The sequence below is a fragment of the Accipiter gentilis genome, chromosome 12 (genome assembly GCF_929443795.1).
Source record: "Accipiter gentilis chromosome 12, bAccGen1.1, whole genome shotgun sequence".
Lineage (NCBI taxonomy): Eukaryota > Metazoa > Chordata > Aves > Accipitriformes > Accipitridae > Astur > Astur gentilis.
In genome coordinates, this window is record NC_064891.1 from 21,726,949 (window position 1) to 21,749,016 (window position 22,068).

Consider the following 22,068-nt stretch of genomic DNA (forward strand, 5'->3'; position numbering starts at 1 on the left):
GAAAAAGTAAGAGGGACAAAAAGATTTTGGGGTTAAAAATGACTCCTGGAACCGGACATCACTGTCCGGGCTGTACAATAGAGTTAACTGGTTGAGCCATCATTCACCACATGCATAATATTACGGGTAAAACATGACCTAAGATGACGGTCAATGAGTTCACATTTTGGGTATAGCTGACTGCAAGTAAGAACTTCTTTGAATAATCACAAAAGTGAAGCGGGGGTGCGTGCACGAGCAGGAAAGCAACAGAGAGAGTGCACACAGAGCCTCATTCAGGTGAATCTGAGTGTTTGGTGGAAAGGCTGGTGAATGCGGATTTCACCATCTGGAAATGAAGCTGCTATGTGTTTACTAGAGTTCTCACAAAGAAGATTGATCATTTCCAGATTTCCTATTTTGCTGGGATGGATTAACATCTGGAGAAAAGAAAAGCTGTGTTTGCTCTTGCAGAAATTTCTACTTGTATGCATTTATTGAAGCCTGCAAAGTCCTGGGATATCAGAGATTCCAACTGCTGACCAAGTCTTTACACTTCCTAGATTACAAAATTAAGCTAAGAAGGATTTTGTCTGGGTTTGGTAAAATAGTTACTGCTGCTATATAGAATGACAGGATATAACTCACTTTGAGAAGTTTAAGCTAGATTCTTGCTCAAAGAAAAGTCTCGTAACGTCAATGCTTTAGTGAGAAATCTGTTTTGGTGAAAGAAATGGTGGGAAATTTTTTATAAGACAGACAATCAAGTCTAACCATTATTAGTCTGCCAGGTTTTGCTGTTATTTTCTCTGAGTAATTGTCAGGAGTTCTGCATGACAACTATTCAAGAACTATAAATATTTAAAGAATCAAGTACATACTTAATATCATTGATACCCTGGATTAACAACTCGTGTATCAAAATCTTTTTGGACAGAAGAGTTAGAGCTAATAAAAATTATAGATTTGCATTTTGTTTAACCATTAAGCAAACTACTTATTTTGTAGACTGTTTTACTTAATTGAACATAATTTTGAATATGAATCACAAGAAAGCACTTTTCTGAAAAACTCTGTTTCATATATTTTTCATAGTATAATCTGGAATACCTCCTCGCACTTGAATGAGAATCTGTGATGGTTTTGGACAGGCTTTATGGCTTACACTAATTTTTTTCAGATATTTATTATTTTTTAAAAAAAGATGGAAGACATTTCCTATGAGAAAACATAGGCATTAAAGCTAATGTATTGATGGAACTAAATGAAATTTATTTTTAAAAGAAAATGGAACATCATTTTAGAAAATAGAGCTTCTTATCTTCAGCCTGATTAGGAATTGCCTTTATAGATTTCAGGGAAAAAAAGATAGCTTTTATAAGCACTAAATCAGCAGTTTGTTTGTATTCAGGAAAGTGATTTAGTACATGTTTAACTTTAGGCACATGCTTAAATTCCATTGATTCCAATGGAAATAAAGCAGATGTGCTTGGAGTTGATCACATGCTTAAATAGTGTTGAATTAGGGCCTTTATACTTTACAAGTTCAATATACCAAACGTTAATTAATCCTCACTGCACTTCTCAAGGAATGTCTAATTACTAACTGCAACTAGTGGGAGTGGAGATTGCGTAATAACTCATGTAGTAACTAATTAGTTTGTTGTACAAAATGTAGCTACAGACTTCCTAAGCTGTCTCATTTTTCTTGCACAGCAGAACTGCGGATAGGAAGGAGGTGCTAATGGCAAAAAAAAAAAAGTTTCTTGTCAATAGGAGGACTTCAATGAATGCTTCTGTGTTTGTGTGTGCATTCATAGTAAGCAGCCTGTATTTCAATCATTGTTGATGATATACTGAGAATGAGAAAATGAGAAAATAAATACATGCAGTGTGTAGGCAGAATGTATTATTAGTGGTCAAAAAAATATAAACAAGAGGTGAGGAAGTATGATAGGGAAAAGAAGTGAATTTGATAGCACACTATAAAAACTAAATCCTTATTACTGTCGAAATGTCTAAACCAACAGACTCTGACAAGCAAAATCTTTCAAACCTTTTAAAACAAATAATTATAAACAACAGCTTGTGAATCATTTAATTGAAACTTGCTATTACTTTACAAGCATAGTCCGTATAAGAGAGTAGGAGGGCACTTCCATCATGTCAAACTGCCAAACAGCCAATATTTTTTAATATCAGAAAAGGGTTGAGTAAAAAGGAGGTTCTTTATAGTTCATGGTAAGTAAGCATGGTTAAAAACTCTGAACCAAAGACAACCAGGCTTTCACCTGGTTTCACCCACAAGTTTTCAGGGTTGACTTCATTAACAAATATATATATGCCTGCAACTAGATATTTCAGTTATTTGACTTAATCAAGAACAGATTAAGCTTTATAGTTCTAGTACAAGACATATCCAGACTTAAACTAATCCTGTAAGATCATTTTCTACAATGCTTTAATAACACACCACTTTATTACTAGATCTACATAGTTCCACCTTCATCTAATCCCTCCTTCACATCAGAGTTTGTCAGGCATTAATATTGCCATAGGTAAGAGCCTTTCAGTATTCATCAATACCAGAGGGGACCCATATTTAACCTTCTTTGCACAGAGAAGTATCTGCTTGAAAGTGCTGGGACATCTGATTTCCCTCTCTCTCCCCAGTAATTTTAAGAATGGATCTGAAAAAAAATAATTAATGGAGAATATTTTAAAATTAATAGCTCAGTTCCCTTATAATTTTTCTTCCCCCTCCCATCCCCCCAACGGTCTTAATGTGCATGAGGTTTCTGAAGAAAATACCAGCATTAGCCTTATTTACTTTGAAAAGCAAGAATCTGATATGGAACAAAGCAGTCATTAGAAACAGGACATCATGAGGAGCTAGACTGTTTTTACTCATACCCCTGAGTATCTTCTTTAAAGATGTGCTGCCTAAATCCATTCTTCCATACTGACTCTGTGCTACATCCTTCAGACGAAATACCCTCCACGACATGTCCCTTTAACAGGTAGCAGAGAGGGGAAAAAAATGCCTTCCCTAGGAATCCCCAGTGCCAATACTGAAAATGTGACTATAGACAAGAAATCTGTTGTCTGATTTATACGTCCTGGTGTAAACTGTGGTAAAAGGTTTCCCCATGCCAACAGGTTGGCTCATTGGAATAAACATAGTGGTCAGTGGCTTGAACCTCCTGTGGCCAAGTGTGTCATCAAAACCTGGTGGTCCACGTGTAAGGTGAAACCACGGCCATATAAACACACATGCCATTTCCCACATGTCCAAAGGAATGCTAGAACCTCCTACTTCCCCACTGAGTGATGCTGTTTTGTGGGCAATGGAACCTGGGAAGCAAACGTAACAGGCTGCCTTTTTGCTCCCTTCTTAAAATTAAGTCGCTCCCCGGGAATAGTTCTGTGGTAGTGCAAATGACCAAATGAAGCATCAAAGATCATCTCCACAGCAAAAATGACTGATTAAATTGGATCATATCAAACACAAAATTTCTCTCCAATGCGTATTCCTGGATAAACAGTTTTCTACCAATGCAACAGAACATTTAACATGAGACTTGTACCATTAAACCACAGAAACTCTTGATGTTTCTAATGTTAACTGTTATTTGGGATCAATGCCAGAACACTGACATTGTCATAAGATCAAGACCAGGTTTAATCTAAGGGTAGTACACATCCTTGTAAAACGCTTTGGTGCAGTGACACAGAAACAGCAATGTACTATGAAACAAAATAGAAAGCTGATGCAGCACTAAGTAATCCTTTTCAAAAGTAAACCTAAGATGAAGTTTTTAACTGGCTAGCTGCTTGGTTATCATTGCCTTCAACTCTAATATGTCACTCAACAGGCGTTACCAAATCAAGTATCATAGTCAAGAACCCTTACGTGGTAGGGACAGGGTTGAAATCTAGAAAAAGGAGTTCAGTCTTGCTCTAGTTATTGATGATTGAAAGAGTTGTTCCCCCTTCTGCCAGGAATGGACAGAATACTGAAGATGGCAAGTAACAACCAAGAAAAAAAACCAAACAAACAAAACACAAACCAGAAGAAAATATTAAGAAAAAGAATGACATGGAAATAAAGATAAAGCTATGTTGGCAGAGCTGTAGGAAGGAACTTTATCAGTTCCTGGCACACACAGCTCTGCTCCCAACAGATCCAGAGAAACCCATTTTCAGATTCAGAGTGAAAAATAAAGGGCAACACCCCCAATAGCAACTTTCAGGTGACTTTTCTCGTGCTTATGAGGGTTACCCTGGCTGGGAACAAGTTTTGCTCAGGAGAGCCTTTAATTCCACTACGAATTCTGCCATGCAGTACCTCAAACCTGATCTGATATGCGGCCTGCAGGATTATCCAGGCAGTAGCTATGCAGCTTATTTAGGATAATCATTTTGTATGTGGTCCATTTAGAAGCATTAATTGCAGCAAAAGCATGCTTTCCTTTAACTCTCCGGCAAGCCAAAAAGAAACAACAACACAGTGGCAGAATTATCCCAGAAGTATTTACAGGCTGATATATTTTAAGAATACTAATTATTTATTTTAGAATGGCTCTTTGTTCTAATTTTCCTAATTTGGAATGGTCTTTCGTTAATACTTTAAAGCCATATGCTGTAGTAAGGCCCAAAATAATGTTTAGTATGTATCTTAAAAACTGCAGTGAGTGGTGCAAGGTAAACACTTATGTTTTGATTAGCCGCATTCCATGCTACGTGTCAGAACAAAAACTCTTAAAAACATTGGCCCTACTGTATTGTAGGACCTGTGCATAATTATTTCAAAACACACAGAAAGTGGCATACAGAAAAGTAACGAATAAAATATGCCAAAAAAAAAAATCAAGAAAAGTTCTAGATATTACAAACAAAGCATTTTCTGTAGCACTAGCTTCTTTTAAATCCAACATATTTATAAGGGTACCCTGCTTTAAAAAAAGAGAAGCTGTATATAAACTAGATAGCATACATAGCTGCTCTGTTTAGAAAACAGCAAAGTACCATGTAAAAAAGTCTCTGTTTAGTCAGCCCACCCACTATGAAAGAAAAAAAAAAAAGCTGACATTTAGAAAACAGGATATACTGAACAGTTTTCACAATTGTGCCCAGCAAATGTGATAGAGCTTTTTGTATAAATTCTACAGCTTGGGCCCAATCTTGCAAGTTACCACCTATTGGGAAATGAAAGGTGTTCAAGATAAAAGTTAAAACAGCATTGTAAGCCCAGCCTTCCTTTACAATACAGCCTTTAAAGAAACCACAAGTTATCAGTGAAATAGAAAATCGAACAGTAAGTGTGAGGCAAATATCAAAACAAGCCTACCTTTTGGAAAAGTGATCTTTTCAGTCCTACTATAGATATGACAAAATATTGTTACTGACAGACCAAAGGAGAGGTTAAAAAACCTGCAAACCCAAAGTAAGTACTTATAAACATGAGAAGAAAATCTAAATACTGTTAAATAAAATTTTCAGAGCACAGATTTTCCTATGTGTTTGGAAAATGCTAAACACAATGAGGTCCAGATGCTGATTGGAGCCAACAAGCTTAATGCAAAGCAAATACTGCACAGAATTATTATGCACATCACTTCCTACACAATGCTGCCTGATGCAGAGGCAGCCTGTGTGCACTGCTTAGGGTAGTCTCGATCTGGGTATGACGTCAGCTCTCTCATGCTGCAACAAATTAAGCATGTTACGGTGTGGCGGCATACTGAGCACAGGTATACTGTGGGTGACATTCAGCCTCTGAAACCACATCAATATATGCAGTCCTTCAAGTTTCAGGCTTTCAACAGCCATGAAGTCTGTATTTACACACACATTCGCGCACACATGCGTGTATATATATAAATATATGCATGCATTTCTGGTTGAAAATACTGCAACTGGGAGCACATTTATTGTGGAAAAACAGACTAATAAGGAAATGTCACTCTTTATCTAGCCAATCCAAAATCGTTCATAAGAACTGGGCCTATCTTTGTCTCTGCTTCTGGCTTGCTTGCCTGCCTGCCTCCCTTTACCCCTGCCGCCAGTCCCTGGTACTTGGTAGTTTGACCTAGAAGGCTAATAGAAACACGCATATACAACTAAGAATGCTGAGGTTATGTCTACAAAGCCCTCCCCAGTCTCTGAGCCACTGAGCTAGCCAAGGAGCTCTCAACTCCTCATCACTGCCCTCTGAAGGAGTTTAATTAGACTCTAAGATCAGCCAACAAAGATGCCCATCTGAGCCCTCCAGTCTGTTCCCCTCTATGTGAGATGGGTTAATTTAAACAGCTGGTCTTTTCTATCTCCCTCAGACCTATGAATGATAAAGGACATAGTCAACAGATAAGGAACAACTTTAAATGCTGCAGAAACAAAAGCAAAACATTAACTGCAAGCTGAGTGATTTTTTTTTTTTTTTAAAAGCTCACACATTCCAACAGAGCCATCCTATGCTAAAAATTGCAACACAGAATTCCTGCAAAAGGCAAAAGCTAGTGCCAAGGAGTCTCCCCTTGAGTATTCACTGAACCTGACTAACTAGACAGCGGTTCCACTGGGGCACTCACAAAATCAGCCCTTGTACAGATTTGTGTCAGCCTTGCATCTCAGAAACCGAGCAGTCTAAGAAACAGCAGCACACTGTCAACCCAATGGCAAGCCCAGCAATTCAGCTCCTGACAGGTTAAAACAGTGCTCATTGTCTGAGCAGCAAGTCAATGCAAGCCAGGAAAAACTTTCAGAGATTAGACCAGTGGCTAAACTTCAAGGAACAGAGGAAGTTATGCTGAGGAATCCACTACTTTTTTTCTCCTTTTCTCCTTCCTGCCAGGGAAAAGAAGGTTGGAGCTGCTGTGCAGGCTGGCAGGGAAAGCAACAAAATGAAGGCAGCTTCCCTTTAGCTCCTTCTCATCCAAAATTATAGTGTGTTCTCTCACTTAGTTTCCTTGAATACTGCTGAAAGATAAACTACTCTAAAAGCAAATGTTTTGCCTTTGCCTTCTGAACAGAGGTAAAGGGTTTAACTCTTTGAAGAACCGCTAACTACAGGATCATCCCTAGGAATAAGTCCTAAAGGGTACTTTCAGTAAGAATGTGTTTGTTAAGCTTTCAATCACCCTATTTTGAGGAATCCTAATTTCAAATTATAATTCCAACAAAGATAGAAAGACTACATACACAATTTTCATTAGTGTCTCCCCAAGTTTAAAAAGATATTTCATATTTCTCTTGCTCAGTGAATGGGCACTTAGCTCCTATATATCCTGCCAGGCTGATGTACCTCAGACAGAGATGCATTCCAAGTGACTGAGTTCTATTAAAAGGCTTTAAGCTATTAAAAATACTATTAAATTATATAAACTTTTTAGATGCATATGCCATTCTTTCCACAAAAAATGTTCTAGAATTTTTCAGAACTGGACATCCCACAGTTAAAAACTGGAATTCATTAATGTAGGGTTCAGATAACAAGTCTGACCATCACTTTTTGCATCCACTTCCCCTGGAAGAAGCAATGGCACTTCCATTAAAAACTCATCATTGAAAATGTTCAGAACTTTCACTACTCACTTTATGCTTTTTCAACTGAATTTCATACTTGAGGACATGCACATTTGGAGTTTGGTCTAAATGTGGCAGAACTGAGAGCAAACAAAACTAATCCAAGTGTCATTGAATAATGATATACAGGAAGAGAAGATAAGCAGATGAATAAATCCTTGTTTTCTTCCTGGAGTCTCAAGGACTGCACACTTCAGGAAAACTTCTATTGTTTTTTAGGTAGTGGACAACTCCAGGTATGGAAAATTGCTAAATTCATGCCCCTGTCCTCATCCACAACTTCTTTTTTAGACTCATGAAGAGTTCCATGGCAATACCAGAAGACAGAGATATGTTCTGTTCTTTGCCTGTACCATATTTAGGACCACTATAGAAAGTGGTAAGAAAATGACACGTTTCTTTTGCCTCCTCTTCCAAATTTTATGGTTCCTCCCTGCCTGTCTCTAAACTCAATTGGGGCTTTGTTATCTGCTGCCATATATTTGGCAAATAGAAATGAATATGCAACTGTATGACGGCGACTAGCACAGTAAAGAACTTGCAGTCTGGCAACTGGATTGAACAGGGTGGCTAATAGCAGGGGATATATGTCAGAAATCTTACATTAACCTAAAACTGTGCCTTCAAAATGCCTTGAACAAAACCAGGTAAAGGTGGAATAGCATTATCAAAGAAAAGCGAAGCAGAATCTTTTCACTCTGAAACCTGATAAAGTCTCAGTAAATGTAAGGACTATCATTCTGTATCTTTGTTAAATGTGGTCTTAAAAATATTTACTAAATGGCTAACCACAAGACTAAACAAAAGCATTACCACCATTGTAAATCAAGATCAAGGCAGTTTCATGCCAGGCAGGGAGGCAGCTGATAATTTAAGAAGAGTGCTACAGATATTATGAGAGGTGAGAGATGATGACGATCCCATTGCTGCTTTCTTGAGATGCTGAAAATGTATTTAATAGGGTAGGATCAAATGCTGATATCTACAATATGCCTCTTGCAAGTTTTGTTTTGGATTAAAACTCAGAAACCTAATTAAAACAATTTACTTTCACCCATTAGCCTTAATCCTTATGAATGGCTTACTGTCTTCTCTGGTTATTTTACCAAGAGGCACTTGAAAATGATGTCCTCCCTCTCCTGTCCTACTTTGCACTTGACCTTGAACCTTTGGCCATCTCCTGCATTTTTATTCTGAAAAAGTATTTGTCATCCAGAAACTATTGGTATGTGTAGGTGACATTCAGAAAGTTATTAAAAGGCATTTTCAAAGAACAACAAAGACTTCTGAAGAAATAGCTCAATTCTGTTTTCATTTACAATAGCATCCTCTCATTCCCTTCCATGACCAACCTATATCTCCATTACAATGCACTGGTGTACCAGAGTCATAACATCTAAAATATCATAATATCTAAAATTTCATCTAGATACACAAATAGCTGCTTTGCAGGACTGTAGATTACAGCCTAACTCCCATTGAGATCAATTACTGTTAAGAACTTTGCTTGCTTACGGTTTTTTAGAAATAGTAGTAGATGCCCAAAATTTTAAAAACATGGGTTACTTCTCTAAGTAAGAAACAGGCCTATCATAATTTAATAGTTCAAAGAAACAAAGCTCTGCCAACTGCAGAATGAAGTTCCTAATTCTAAGCACTTAGCTTTTAATCTTCAATAATTTTTCCAAAGTGTAAAATGCTTACAAGTAAATTTGGAACTCAAACAAAAGGAAGAGAGATAAAATGATAAAAGCATAGAAAATCAGCGAATGATAAAAGCATAGAAAATAATTTACAAGGTTTCAAAACTGAGATCCTCTGAACTGTAGCCTTTCAAAGAGACTGTTAAGAAGCTTATATAGACAGCTTAAGTTTCTCTCCATTTGCAAGCAATATACAGTCCATCCATTTGCTTTAAAGAAACAAAATACACTTCTAGCAGAATAAATTCATACCCCTGGGAAGTATATGAAGTGTTGTTTCTGTAACTGACTTACCCAGGTTCCTACTCTAGCATCAAAGAAAACACAGATCTTTAAAGATGTTTCCAACTAAATCCCTAGTAGCATAGTTACAGACATGAAAAGGAGAAAGAACGAGGATTCAGATTGTGTGATACACCTCAATCCAGGGTGGCCCATAGATTTCCTAAGGGAGGGTTATAAGTCTTCTCCTAGTGCAAATGCTCCTCATTCTAACGTACAAAAAATTAAAGGCTTTGTCACGTCACTGCAATACTATTTCAGAAGACAGCCTTCTATCCATTACAGATCTCTCCATATACTAGTGAAAGGGTTTTCCTGACAACGTAATTTCACCTGCTTGCAGCAGAAAATACATTTTAGATTATAAAGTATTTTTCAATGTTGCTTTATTTTTAGATTTTTAGCAGCAACATTCAGACTGTTTTTTGTCAAAGGTCCTGGCCAGCTTTCAAAGTCTACAAAGCCAGTACACACAAAACCTCACCTATGAACAAGCAAAAGATACAGCTGACTTGGCTTTATGACTCACTCAATGGATCTGTGCATGTCGGAGACTGTCAACAGCTTTGGAAATATCAGTAATCCATGTACAGTAGCATTTCCAGCTTTTAAGAAAAACAAGACTCACTCTTCGGTAAAACTGAGAAAACTGGATGTCGTTGAAAGAAATGTCCTTGAAAAATCTTAAAACACAGAGAAAACTAAATAAAAAACTAAACAAAGATATTATTGCTGCATATTTTCTTCATTATGTATTGTTTTTAAACCTTTTCACTATACAGGAAGGACCAGCTTGCCAGTGTGTGCTTTTGCCCTTCCAGGCTCTCAGTGCTACTCTGCCCATCAACAATCAGCACAATAGGATGCACATTGTTGGCTTTCGTTTCTTTGTGCCATTTTTCAATTTTTAAAGTCTTTATAAAACCCTACCTTGCTTGACATATTTTTCTCTCTGTCCATATACCCAGGTAGAAAAAATACAGACAGGTCTCCAGGTAAAAGCCACAGAATTCCTGAGGTTGGAAGGGAACTCTGGAGGACCCCCTGCTCAAGCAGGGTCACCTATAGCAGGTTGCCCAGGACCTTGTCCAGTTGTGTTTTGAGTATCTCCAAGGACAGCAACTCCACAACCTCCCTGGGCAACCTGTGCCAGTGTTTGAGCATCCCCACAGTAAAAAAAAAAAAAAAAAAAATCCAAAACAAAAACCCAAACAAAATTTTAAAAAACAAAGTTAAAAAAACCACAAACAAAAAACCCACATGATTATTTCAAAAGCAGACCATATATGACAATCTTTCTTCCACTCAAAAAAAAAATAAATTTACAAACTCTGAGTGACTACTAAGCATATGCAAATATGAGTACCTAGGCACCTGCATATATGCAATTCTCTTCTTTGTTTATTTAAGTATTTCAATAGGAAATGGCCCATAGAGATAAAATCTTTTATCTCCAATGATGTCCTAGGGCAGGACAAAACCAAGGAATATGTATCAGTATACATTTCAAGATAGAAAACATGTTAAAAACAGCTGCACACCGTATTTTCTTGAGAAGAGAAATTGTAAATTCTGCCCAGCTGAAATATATTTATTAATATCTTATGTTATTATTTTCAATATATGAACTTCTATTACCATATAGGTTAATTTTCAAATATTCTTATTATGATTGGGTACAGAGCATATTTATTAGATAACATATCAAGTGTAAGGCATATAATTCTGTATCTAGAAATGGATTTGATACATTCCATCTTGAAGAAAAGGATGGGCAGAACCATGTTTTATGCATGACACATTTCACTACAACACAGAACAGTTTTCAACAAAGAAAAATAGGTGAAACCCTGATCTTAGAAAACATGCCATTGTTTTTCTTAAGCTTTTAGATGGAGTAAGAGAAAATGTCATTTTAAAGTCTCAGTTGACAGTTCGCCACCAATGCTGTAAACCCAAGGTTCACATTTATTGAGCACAACAGCAATCTCTCTCTTAAAATCTTTACTTTTTTGGTAGTTGTCCTCCTCCACCGCCCTTAAGGCCCTGAAATATGTGACTTTCCTGTGCTTTGAACAGGTCTGCATTTAGGAGATCTGAGAAAGATCACATTTCCTCAGTAGTGTCATTTCAGGGAGCTTAGCTGGAAGATTTTCAAAAGAGAAAAGGTGGCACCCAATTCCCACTGATTTTCTGTGGCACATATTCTTAGGAAAACCTCAGTTCTTGCCTGTACTTTCTAGCAATGAATGCTTTATATACTCTAAGTCTCTCCTTTACCTATTGCTGCAGATAGTCCTCATCACTTGAACACCCACAATGATCTTCTCCGACTACTTGTGTGTAAAGGTTCTAATAAATTTCACGTGTCCAAATCCAACACTGACATTGTTGTTGCCAAAAAGTTCAAATGTCTTTTCAGCCAATAATAATATTGGTGTCAGCTGCCAGGTCCTTTCCTTTGTGAACTTTTGCCCATTTAAACTAATGGTGTCTTATTTGTTTTATGACTTTTTTTTCTAGTAGCTGCTCTTCTGTGAAGCTTTCCCTTGGCTATATAAGTCATACACCAATCTGGAGGACACCTGCTTTTTAGTACTTGCTGCCAGACCTATTTGAAAAGTCAGATCTCCACTAAGCACATCAAACACTCTGGTCTCACTGGATCAGAAACACTGTGAGTTGTTTAAGAATGTGGCTTGACATGATACATAATCTGGTCTAGCTGCAGGTGGCTGCCAAAAGGGGAAATTCTGCTCCTCCTACCCCCCACAGCCCATGAGCTGAATGCTCTTCCCGTCCTCTCGCTTCCATTTGGAAGTAAGGTCCTGAGGCCCTCGGCTGAATCAGTTTGGTGAGCTGCTCCAATGGAAAACTCATTTCTTCCCCCATCAAGAAATGAATGATGTTTGCTGAACTGACACCCTGGCAGCAGCACAGCATGCTAGACCTAATGTAAGGGAGAATGAACTCCTGGAGAGGAGTGAAAGGAAGATGACAGGAGCACCTCCTCTTCTGGTGACAACCAGCAGTGGGCTGTTAGATAAGATGAGATAAAACATCAAGCAGCAAGTACATGAGCAACAGGTAAGACAATGAGTCAAGATACAGAGCTGAAGGCAAATATGAGAATCAGCTAATATGTAGGCATAATGCAATTTCTTGGAAAAGATTTTGGCAAAGAAAGATGGTATTGATTAGAAAGACGAATTCAACAGAGAATGTTCTGAGCTTCGAACCTCCATCCCAACTGTGGTTTTCTTAGATAGAGTAAGATCTAAGTACATTTAAGGTGAATTCTTAGAACATTTTTTCCCAACACTATCTATAATCTACTTTTCACAGACTGAGCTTTACTGTCATGTATTGCAGAATACAGAGTCTCAAAAGGGCAGATGGGGGAAATGAAGTGATCATCCTATCCTGCGACTGTAGAATACATTTGGCAAATCACCATATAGGAGATAAATGTCTACATACAAAAATATAGATGAAGGCAAGAGTTAGTGCAATGAATAGAAAATACATTAAAAAAGCAAAGCAAAAAAGAAGCAATAAGCTAGGTGTGGTAATCATAGTGTGAGGGTCTGCATCTAGCATTTGCCTTTGTTAACGATTGATTCTAAATTTGAAAAAAGTCATTTAAAATTAGGTAAAAATCCACATAAATTAGTTTTCATAGTGACTTTCACGTGAGGATCTGAAATTGTTTGGCAAGTAAGAAGGAATTAAGATGCACAGATCACTTGTTTGTTTAGGGAATATTCATAAACACACTTCAGTGAGAAGAAATTAAATACCAAGCAGAATGTGACATGCCCAAGAATATTCTACAACAGAACCAAAAATAAAACCCAAACTACTTGCCTCTTGAAGACCTATGCAAATGCAAGCAATTACATGATTAACATCTACATGATTAAATATTTCAGCATATTGTTTGATGAAAAGCAAAATTCCCATCTGTTTAGAAAACCTTCTCCTGGACAACTGCATCACTGACTTATATGTTACATATTACTAACAATAGTTTGGTCCAAGAAGATGCATATAATAATCTCTGTGCTATAGAGACTGATTGCCCACCAAACATATTCAACAAACTACTGCATGATATTAATAGAGCAGCTCCCTGGACAAGAAAAGTAAGCCTCAAGGATGAAGAAACAGGCTAGAGCCTGAGCCTGACTTCTGCTATAATAATTTAACTATACAAAACACTCTAAAACTGTACCAGAAATTCCAGCAAGCAAAGGCATCTTAGCTTAGGCTTTGGTGACATGGACGTTGAAGACAACGTTCCCATAAACTAACAGATGAAAATCTTTCAGATCTTACGACTAGCTAACAGAGAATCATGAGAAAACTCTGCCCTATGACTCAAAAGCAAAACCAAGCTGTATGGGAAATGATGCTGACAGAATGGGAACCAAAGGAGAACAAACAGAAGCAGCACGTTATATTTTTTTTTTTTACTCTAAGTGATAGCTATCACTGTACAAACTGCAGAAGCAAACTGAGCATTTAGCAAGACTGGCAGTAAGGGCTGGCAGGTAGTAAACCACCAAGCTACAGTCAAGCCAGAGTACAGATTACATGAAGTGACGTGAAAGAGCCAGTAGCTGATTAAATGGGTCAGATCTCTTTGTTTTACCCTATGAACTCTGGATGCCATGAACATACACACCCAGTTCTATAGCCTCCATGAGGAAGCACTGGGGGATTATGGTTCCAACGTAGCCTTGACAAAACTAAAAAAATGGTTGATGAGATTTCAGTATAATGTATATCCCAAATGAGGATAGATTCAACCCCCAAGTGGCATCTGGTAGTAATACTGTACTATAGCAAATAAAATAACAGTAATAATAATTTACATTTCTATATACTCCCCTTTAAGGCATCTGAAACTGGCTACTGTCAGAGAACAGATGTAGGACTAAATGGCATGTGTCCAATATAGATGAAAAACCTGATTCCTGACTGCTACATTTATATGAGGAGAAAAAAAACAAAGAAAAAGGAGAAATGAGGATAACCAGATTTTAACTGTAATATTAATGTGGGTGCAGGCAGACCCCAGTAGTTTATACTGGGACCTCATTATCAAAAGCCTGAACTGCACAAAACAGTGAAGTTAAGCCAGCAGATCACAGAACACAACTGCCTACAACTTCTCTGAGTTGGTCTGTATCTTGACTTAGGTGAGAATATCCCAAGAACCGCTCTAGCTTTTACCACTTGTCAATCACTACTAAGGATTTCAGAAATTCAAATAACTTCTCCATGCCCTTCACATTTTAGTCAGAGAAGGCAGGTGCTGTTATGATATCCTGAAAATATTATCTTCAGAAAAGATGTTCCCAAGGAAGGTTCTAAAGCTACTGAATGTATAGCAACTTAATGTCGCCAAAGCAGTTCATAGTGACACAAGTCACTACGTGAATTCCCAGGGAAAAAGAAACCTACTGAAGAGAAAGTCGAGGTTTTCAGTCAAGAAAGGCCAGAGTCAAGTTTATAGCTTGCAACCTAGAACTCCTGGAGTACTAACACAATCCTCATAAGTCAAAAAACGAAGAGGCTGTCTTCACAGGAGAGAGAAAAACATCCCAAGTCTGTACCATTTGATTTATACTTGCAAAGGAAAGCTGAGCCAGTTATATGTGTAAACAGGGGTTGAGCTGATGTGTTACTTTTCTCCTCTTCCATTCTGGGAAATGACTGTGGGTGATCCCTCCTTCTTTCTTTACCTCCCACTGTCTCTTCCTCCTCCACCAGAAAAAAAAAAAATTAAAAAAAAAAAAAAAAATCTGTTTGCCAGTAGACAGTGTGAATACCAGCTGAAACACCTGCATGCCAGACACATACAGCTGTCCTCTCCCATGCCTCTTGCTGACAAGGCATCTGTGCTGCACACCACACACACCAGTTTGCATGCTGTAGGTAAGTAGACTTTTAGTATTATTATTCCCACTGCTCTTGTACAGTTCTTTTTACCACCCCCCACAGCCTGAAGAGGGGAACTTCTCCCCAGTGTATAGCAGCCCAGCAAAAATGCTCTGTATAACCCAAAGCAATGACTTTTCAAATTCTCCTATGGTACGATCACCGCATCCTTCTAGTCTTGGGCTACAGGGCAGCATGAAGTCAGAGCCCTCCTCTAAACAGGAAATACAAACATTTATAAGGTTAAAAACAGGCCTAATCCTCTAGTACAAAACCCCCTCACCCCATTTTCACAAATTTCTGTGCTTAGAAAACAGCATCACTGCTGATTTCTTCACATTTTTTCTTTCTGGTTGTGCAAGAACGGGGAACAAACTAAGCATAGCAGGAAGTCTTCCACCTTGAGATTTCTAACCTTATTTCAGACATCCCAGAAAACAGAAAGGATAACCTTCAAACCAAGAGTCAAGGAAAAAGTTCAAACCTCTGTGTTTTAAGTTTATGAAATAGAACTGTATGAATAACTTCTTTCAGTTCCTGTCTAAAAGGAAAAAGGATTTTAAAAAACTGTTTCAAGTTAACAATTTATTTTTAGGGGTTTCATTTGGTAAGATACAACTAATTATTTGGAATTCATTAAAACAAAAGAAGTACTACACATACACAAGATTGTTTCAATATGCAAAACTGAAATATATTCTTTTAATACATGTAAAAATAATATACTTGGACATTTTCAGCTAAGTATTTTTCACCAAATAATTCACCATATTTGCCTACATATATAAATCTTTCATTTGATGCCCAAATTTGACTTTCTGTAAATGCAAATGTTGCGTGGGGTTTTTTTCCAATAATATTTATAAGTAAAAATGGCCTGAATCTCAAAACTGCAAACCACTTGCAGCACCCTTTTTCACTTCAATTACTTCTGTTTTGTGGGTTCTCAGCATTTATAGAAATTGATGCCTGTGTGCAGAAATATGATTTAGGATCCTAATATTTGTCACCTAGATTTTAAAACTTTGGCTACAAGACAAAAGTCTACAAGACTGCAAGACAAAATGCAAAAACATACACATCAGGTATTGCTGTTCCCATAAAAGCTGTTAAATTTTAGTTTTTCCCATTTTCCAGAACTTAGTGACAAGAAATGGCCACTTTTGCTTTGTCAGATATTTGATACTAAAGGACATAATACATGATATACTTGATTTTTTTTTTCCTTTCTCTACCTGCTTGCCAATAATTCAATAATTAAAATAAATACTAACACCAAATCTAGTTTTCAGTTATACTAGATTGTCTTATACTTACTGGAGCTGACCAAGATCTAATTATGGGAGGATGGAAGGAATCTGGAACTTCAGCTCCTAGAGTGTAACTTTTTTATTTTTCTCATTTCTTCTAGATCTCTTTTTAAAAGGTGTGCTCACTATTTTCAGATAACAAAGAACGTTTTTCAGAAAACAAACAAACAAAACCACTAGCAAAGTGTTTGTGATTAATTTTTGATGTTCCACTGGTTTTCATACATAGCATGAAGAAAGACATTATAGCTGGGAACAGAGAATTTCTAAATGCTTTTAAGGACTAAAAAACACCTTAATTTTTTTTCTCTCAATATAGGTGGTGGTAGCCCTTTTGTTTTTAATATATCTATGTGAAGACACAGTTACCTATCAGTTGGCAACAGACAGAGTATCTTAACCCACCCTTAAAAGTCAGCAAAATCAAGTAAAACTAGTGGCAGTGTTGCTGTAATGAAACAGACTGATTTCAATTTCTTCCCAATGAAGAGTATGTGTTTATGCCATTCTCTTGAGTAAGGATGGAGGCAGACTCCTATCTAGCCCACAGTTTCATCCTTTAAATCAGAGACAGTAGTGTAACTAGCCTCAAGCAATCATGCTGAAATGTTTTCCAAACCTGTTTTCCTTTACAGTTCTAAGCAATATATAAAGAAAAACAGTATTAGAAAGTCATGTTAAGATGAAGAAAAGTAGGAGATGGGAAAATGTAAACAATAAGCCCCATAAAACTCACGAACAAACCAGTACATTTTGAATTGCTCTTTGGTAACTGATGAAAAAAAGTGTTATGAGGCAAATCCTTCACTGGGTCACTCACTGGGGAGACTGGTAAAAATAAATTGCACAGCTCTAATTTTCCTAGCAGCTTCCATGCTATTCTTTGAAACCGAGTAAGAAACCCTTGGCCTAATCCCAAGAGCCAATCTATAGTAAATAGTGCACACTTAATGCCTAAGTTCCTTTTTAGCACCATTCAGACAGTGACTTCAGCCACACAGCTTAGTCATAGCAGACATTTTTGTGGTGAAAGCATTAAACCCACATGCAGCTCTCTTTCTGTGGCCACTGGGGGTCATGCTCCTTTCCCATTAGCTGAATAAATCATAAAGTCTGCACAGACCACACAAGAAGCAAGGCTAGCAAGCCACAGGCAGTGCCTACAGCCTGCTATTTCTTTTCAGAATGAAAAAAAACAGTAAGAAAAGAAAAACAGGAGAGAAACACTGCAAAACAGCCTAGCTTTAAGAAATTATTTGCTTTTATAATTTGATCTCTTTGAAGTCCACAGAGATTTGTTTGTTTGTTTGTCTTTTAACCCAAGCAGCTACAGTGAAGAAGAAAAGCAGAGAAAAATAAAAAGAGCTGCATGCAGTTCCTTTGTCCTATGCTGCAACAGCAGAAGGTAAAAAATCCTGGTAGTCTGTTAAATAATAGAGGCTGTCATACAATATAGACCTCATCAGAGACCCAGGGAAAATGAAATAGATGCTGATAGATAATACAGACTATAGGACTGAACAAGGCATCAAAATAGTGCATAATATTTTTTACATCAAATGATTTATTCTGCCAATGAAAATGACAGTAACTGAGCAAGGTCTGGAAGTCTAGAGGTTGGTTCAAGTTCCCATCAATCAGGAAACAAGATAAGAAAGAATTTTAAACATAGCCATTAGCATGCAACTAATGAACATGAAGAAGATATGCACAGCTCATTATGCTAAGGAGCATTTCTTTAAAATGTACCAAACCCCGAAATATTTTAAAAAGTGCACTGAACTTTAGACAGACTTTACGTAACAGCTAGATTGGCAACTAGAACATGCCCCGTTTCTCAAAAAACCCAGATGGGGCAGGCGGGGGGAGTGTGTGGGAGGGTAGCTTTTCAAACTATGTTCTGTTCCGTGATCCCGTCTAGATAATTTGGACATGCAGTGTTTAGAAAATAACATTTACATGCTTCACTGTCTACATGCTGAAAAAACTTTTTTTGAGCAGGGAGGACAGCTGAATGAAATTGCTGGGTCTACTTACGCACTGTCAGCTGAACCTTTGTTTGCTATCCTATTTTGTGTTGGCATTTTTGGTGCAATCTAGGATATTTTTTAGCACAACAAAAAAGCACACCAGAGAAAAATAATACAAAAACAAACCAAAAAAGCCCAAAGGACAACAGAACCAAAAAAAAAAAAAGAGGAAATAAAAGAAAGTGAGCACCAGCCAGGGTCAGATAGGCTTAGACCAGAGTTTTGAAAGCTCTTTCAATCAGCTCTACCAGTAATCCTATATCCTTACCTGCAATATAACTTACTCTTTAGCTATTATAGTTCTCCTGAGCAAAGACAGATAATCATGTTGAATTGTGACAAATTATACAGTGGTTTTGAGATGTGAGCAAGCACTCACAAGGGAGTAGGGCAAGACCACTTAAATCCATTTCATTTGTGACTTAATATTGTGGGTTAAAACTTGTGTGACCTTTGCCAAAGACATCTCATATATGTGCAGGAGAAAAATCAAATCCCAAGTCTCAAAAGATTCCTAGCAATAAGATATACAGTTTCTGACAGGTCACCCAAGGCACAGCCTGAATTTTATCATGGAATTCTTACTGATGGATTAAGTACCACTTTAACCAGAATAACAATAAATAAAAATCCCTCAGTGCAAAAATGTAGAACTGTGTAAAATTTAGGATTTCAATCATACCAATGGAACAGCTAGCTTTTAACGTCTTCATACATGCATTTTCCACACCAGTAAAAGACGTTCTTAGACAGCTTATACAGGGCATCCTTCCTGAAACTGGAGTGCTCAAAAGATCTCCAGTACTCGGGATTTCAAACTGATGCAGTTACCAAAAGGAGCTGAGTGAAGCACAACTCCCTTCTGGCCATTATAAGCCAAACTTTTAACCTTTTCCTCAGGCAAAACTTGCGTTGATCTCACGGGGAGATTTGCTCAAGTAAGGACAGCAATATTAAACTCCACTAGCAGCAAGAACCAAGGATACCACTTCAATAATTTTAAAATGAAACCCATATAAATACACTTGTTTTGTCCAAATGTGTATGAACATTAGCAACATAAAACATTTCATAGGCCTGTGTAATACAAGGATAGCTACAGATTCAAACTTGGCTACTTTCAAAGCACCCTTAGTTGTAATGCACAAACACAATGCAAACATTGTGAGGCCAAATTCTCTCTCCACAATCTGGCACGGGTACATGCTCTCCAGAATCTGGCATGAGCCCAGGATAGGGTAATGCAATATGTGTAAGTGAAGGGAAGAAAAGCTTTCTCAAGGCAAGCAGAAGGGAACCTAAAAGGTTCAGGTGAGGGAGAAAGGACCAATCTTCCCCTCTCACTTTCCCCCTCTGCCCAAGTGCCATACTAAGGAAAGAGTAAGCATAGTTCAACCAAAGCTTTCAACTGAGTTTAGCTCTGCCATTCCCAGAATACAGAAATTCTTGCATATTTTTGCCCTTCTGCAAGCAAAGAGATGAGGAAATGGTTTAATCCTTAATAATATGTGCTACCAGCAACATAGTACCCGGCCTCTGTCCTCAGATGTACTGATGAGAAAATAGTCCAAGGTTTGAGATAGGATTACAGCATACACAACCAGAAGAATCGCATTGATTCCCATTGTATACCATTATTTCTACGTCTGCAAATGAAATTAAGATTCAGGATGTTTAAATGGAAGAATAGTATCTGACAACTTACTCTCAGTTGGTTTATTTTCTACCAATGAGTACCATCAACAGCCTAAGAGACAGAAGTTTTCCTGAGAAAATATGGGGTCTTCCATCCTCACTGATCAAATGCCATGAACAGCATCAGTGCATTAAAGCTCACATCTTCATGCAGTGCAAACCAACCAACATAATACATTCTATAAAAAATATGAGCATCTCCCACACCAGTAAAGGCTGAGAGAGCTGGGGCTGTGTAGCTTAGAGAAGGCTTGGGGAGCAAGGGTGTGTGTCTTATCAATATATATAAATACCTGGTGGGAGGGTAGGAAGGGAAGACGGAGCCAGGCTATTTACAGTAGCGTCCAGTGAAAGGACAATGGGCACATGCTGAAATGCAAGAGGTTCCCTCTGAACATCAGAAAACATGGGTTTACTGTGAGGGTGACCGAGCACAGGCACAGGTTGCCCAGAGAGGCTGTGGAATCTCCATCCTTGGAGATATTCAGAAGCTGTCTTCCAGCCTCAGACATTCTGTGATTATGTTGATTAAAAAAAACCTGAAATTTTCAAATTTCCAGGTTGAATTTGTGATATTAAATACCTTTCCACTTGCAGGCCACAAATTCTACACAAACCCATAGTATTACTAATTGTACTGATGTTGCATGAATTGGGTAAGTCAGTCACTAAAGGTTTGTGTTTTCTGTATTTTTAAATAAGAGCGCACATTTTTTTACAACATAATATGAAAATCAGCTGACTCTGCAACAACACGTCAATACAAGAAGAATGTTGCTCGCTCTGTAATTCCATATTAAGTGTGACTAGGCGTGCATTAAATATCAAGTGCTCTGGACTACTATCTCATCACTGTTTTCCAACATGCACAAGCACGCAGACATAAAATACGGCCTCTCCTTCCAGAAAAGGTCTTAAAAAACCACAAGGGTAAAGCTAGGGGGTGGTTATGATGAGATAGTACCAGCCACTCCTATTTTAAAGATACCTGTTCCATGTTGAACTTGTGATATCCAAGATAAGGAGTATCTCACGCTAACCAGCTTCTCTCTTGTGCCTAATTGCTTAACTACTCTTTTGCTACCTTCCTCTGCATCTTCACCACTCCTTAACATTAAAACAATAAGAGGGTTTTTTTTCATCTTACTCTTGTTGATCTCAGAATTTTACTAACTGGTGAGTTCATAAATTTAGGAAAACTGTTAAAAGCATGCTATTCACAATATTATAGGTAGGTATATTCACAAAGTATGTGTATTCTTTCATTATTACATAACTATCTAGAACTGATAGGCAATGTCCACTGATAACATGCACAGTGCTTCCATTAATTTCACAGGAAAGGAGCATATAGAGCTGTGAAGTGCCATTTGCCTACATACCATCAGTTTAGATTAAACCTTAAAATTTATTATCACAATGAGTGATTATTTTATGTTCTTGAATCCAAATGCTACTAGAGCTATACAAGAGGCTCATACCTTGGCATGCAACAGTAGATTAGGACTTGCTAAAACAAGACTAAATTTGGTTAAGACA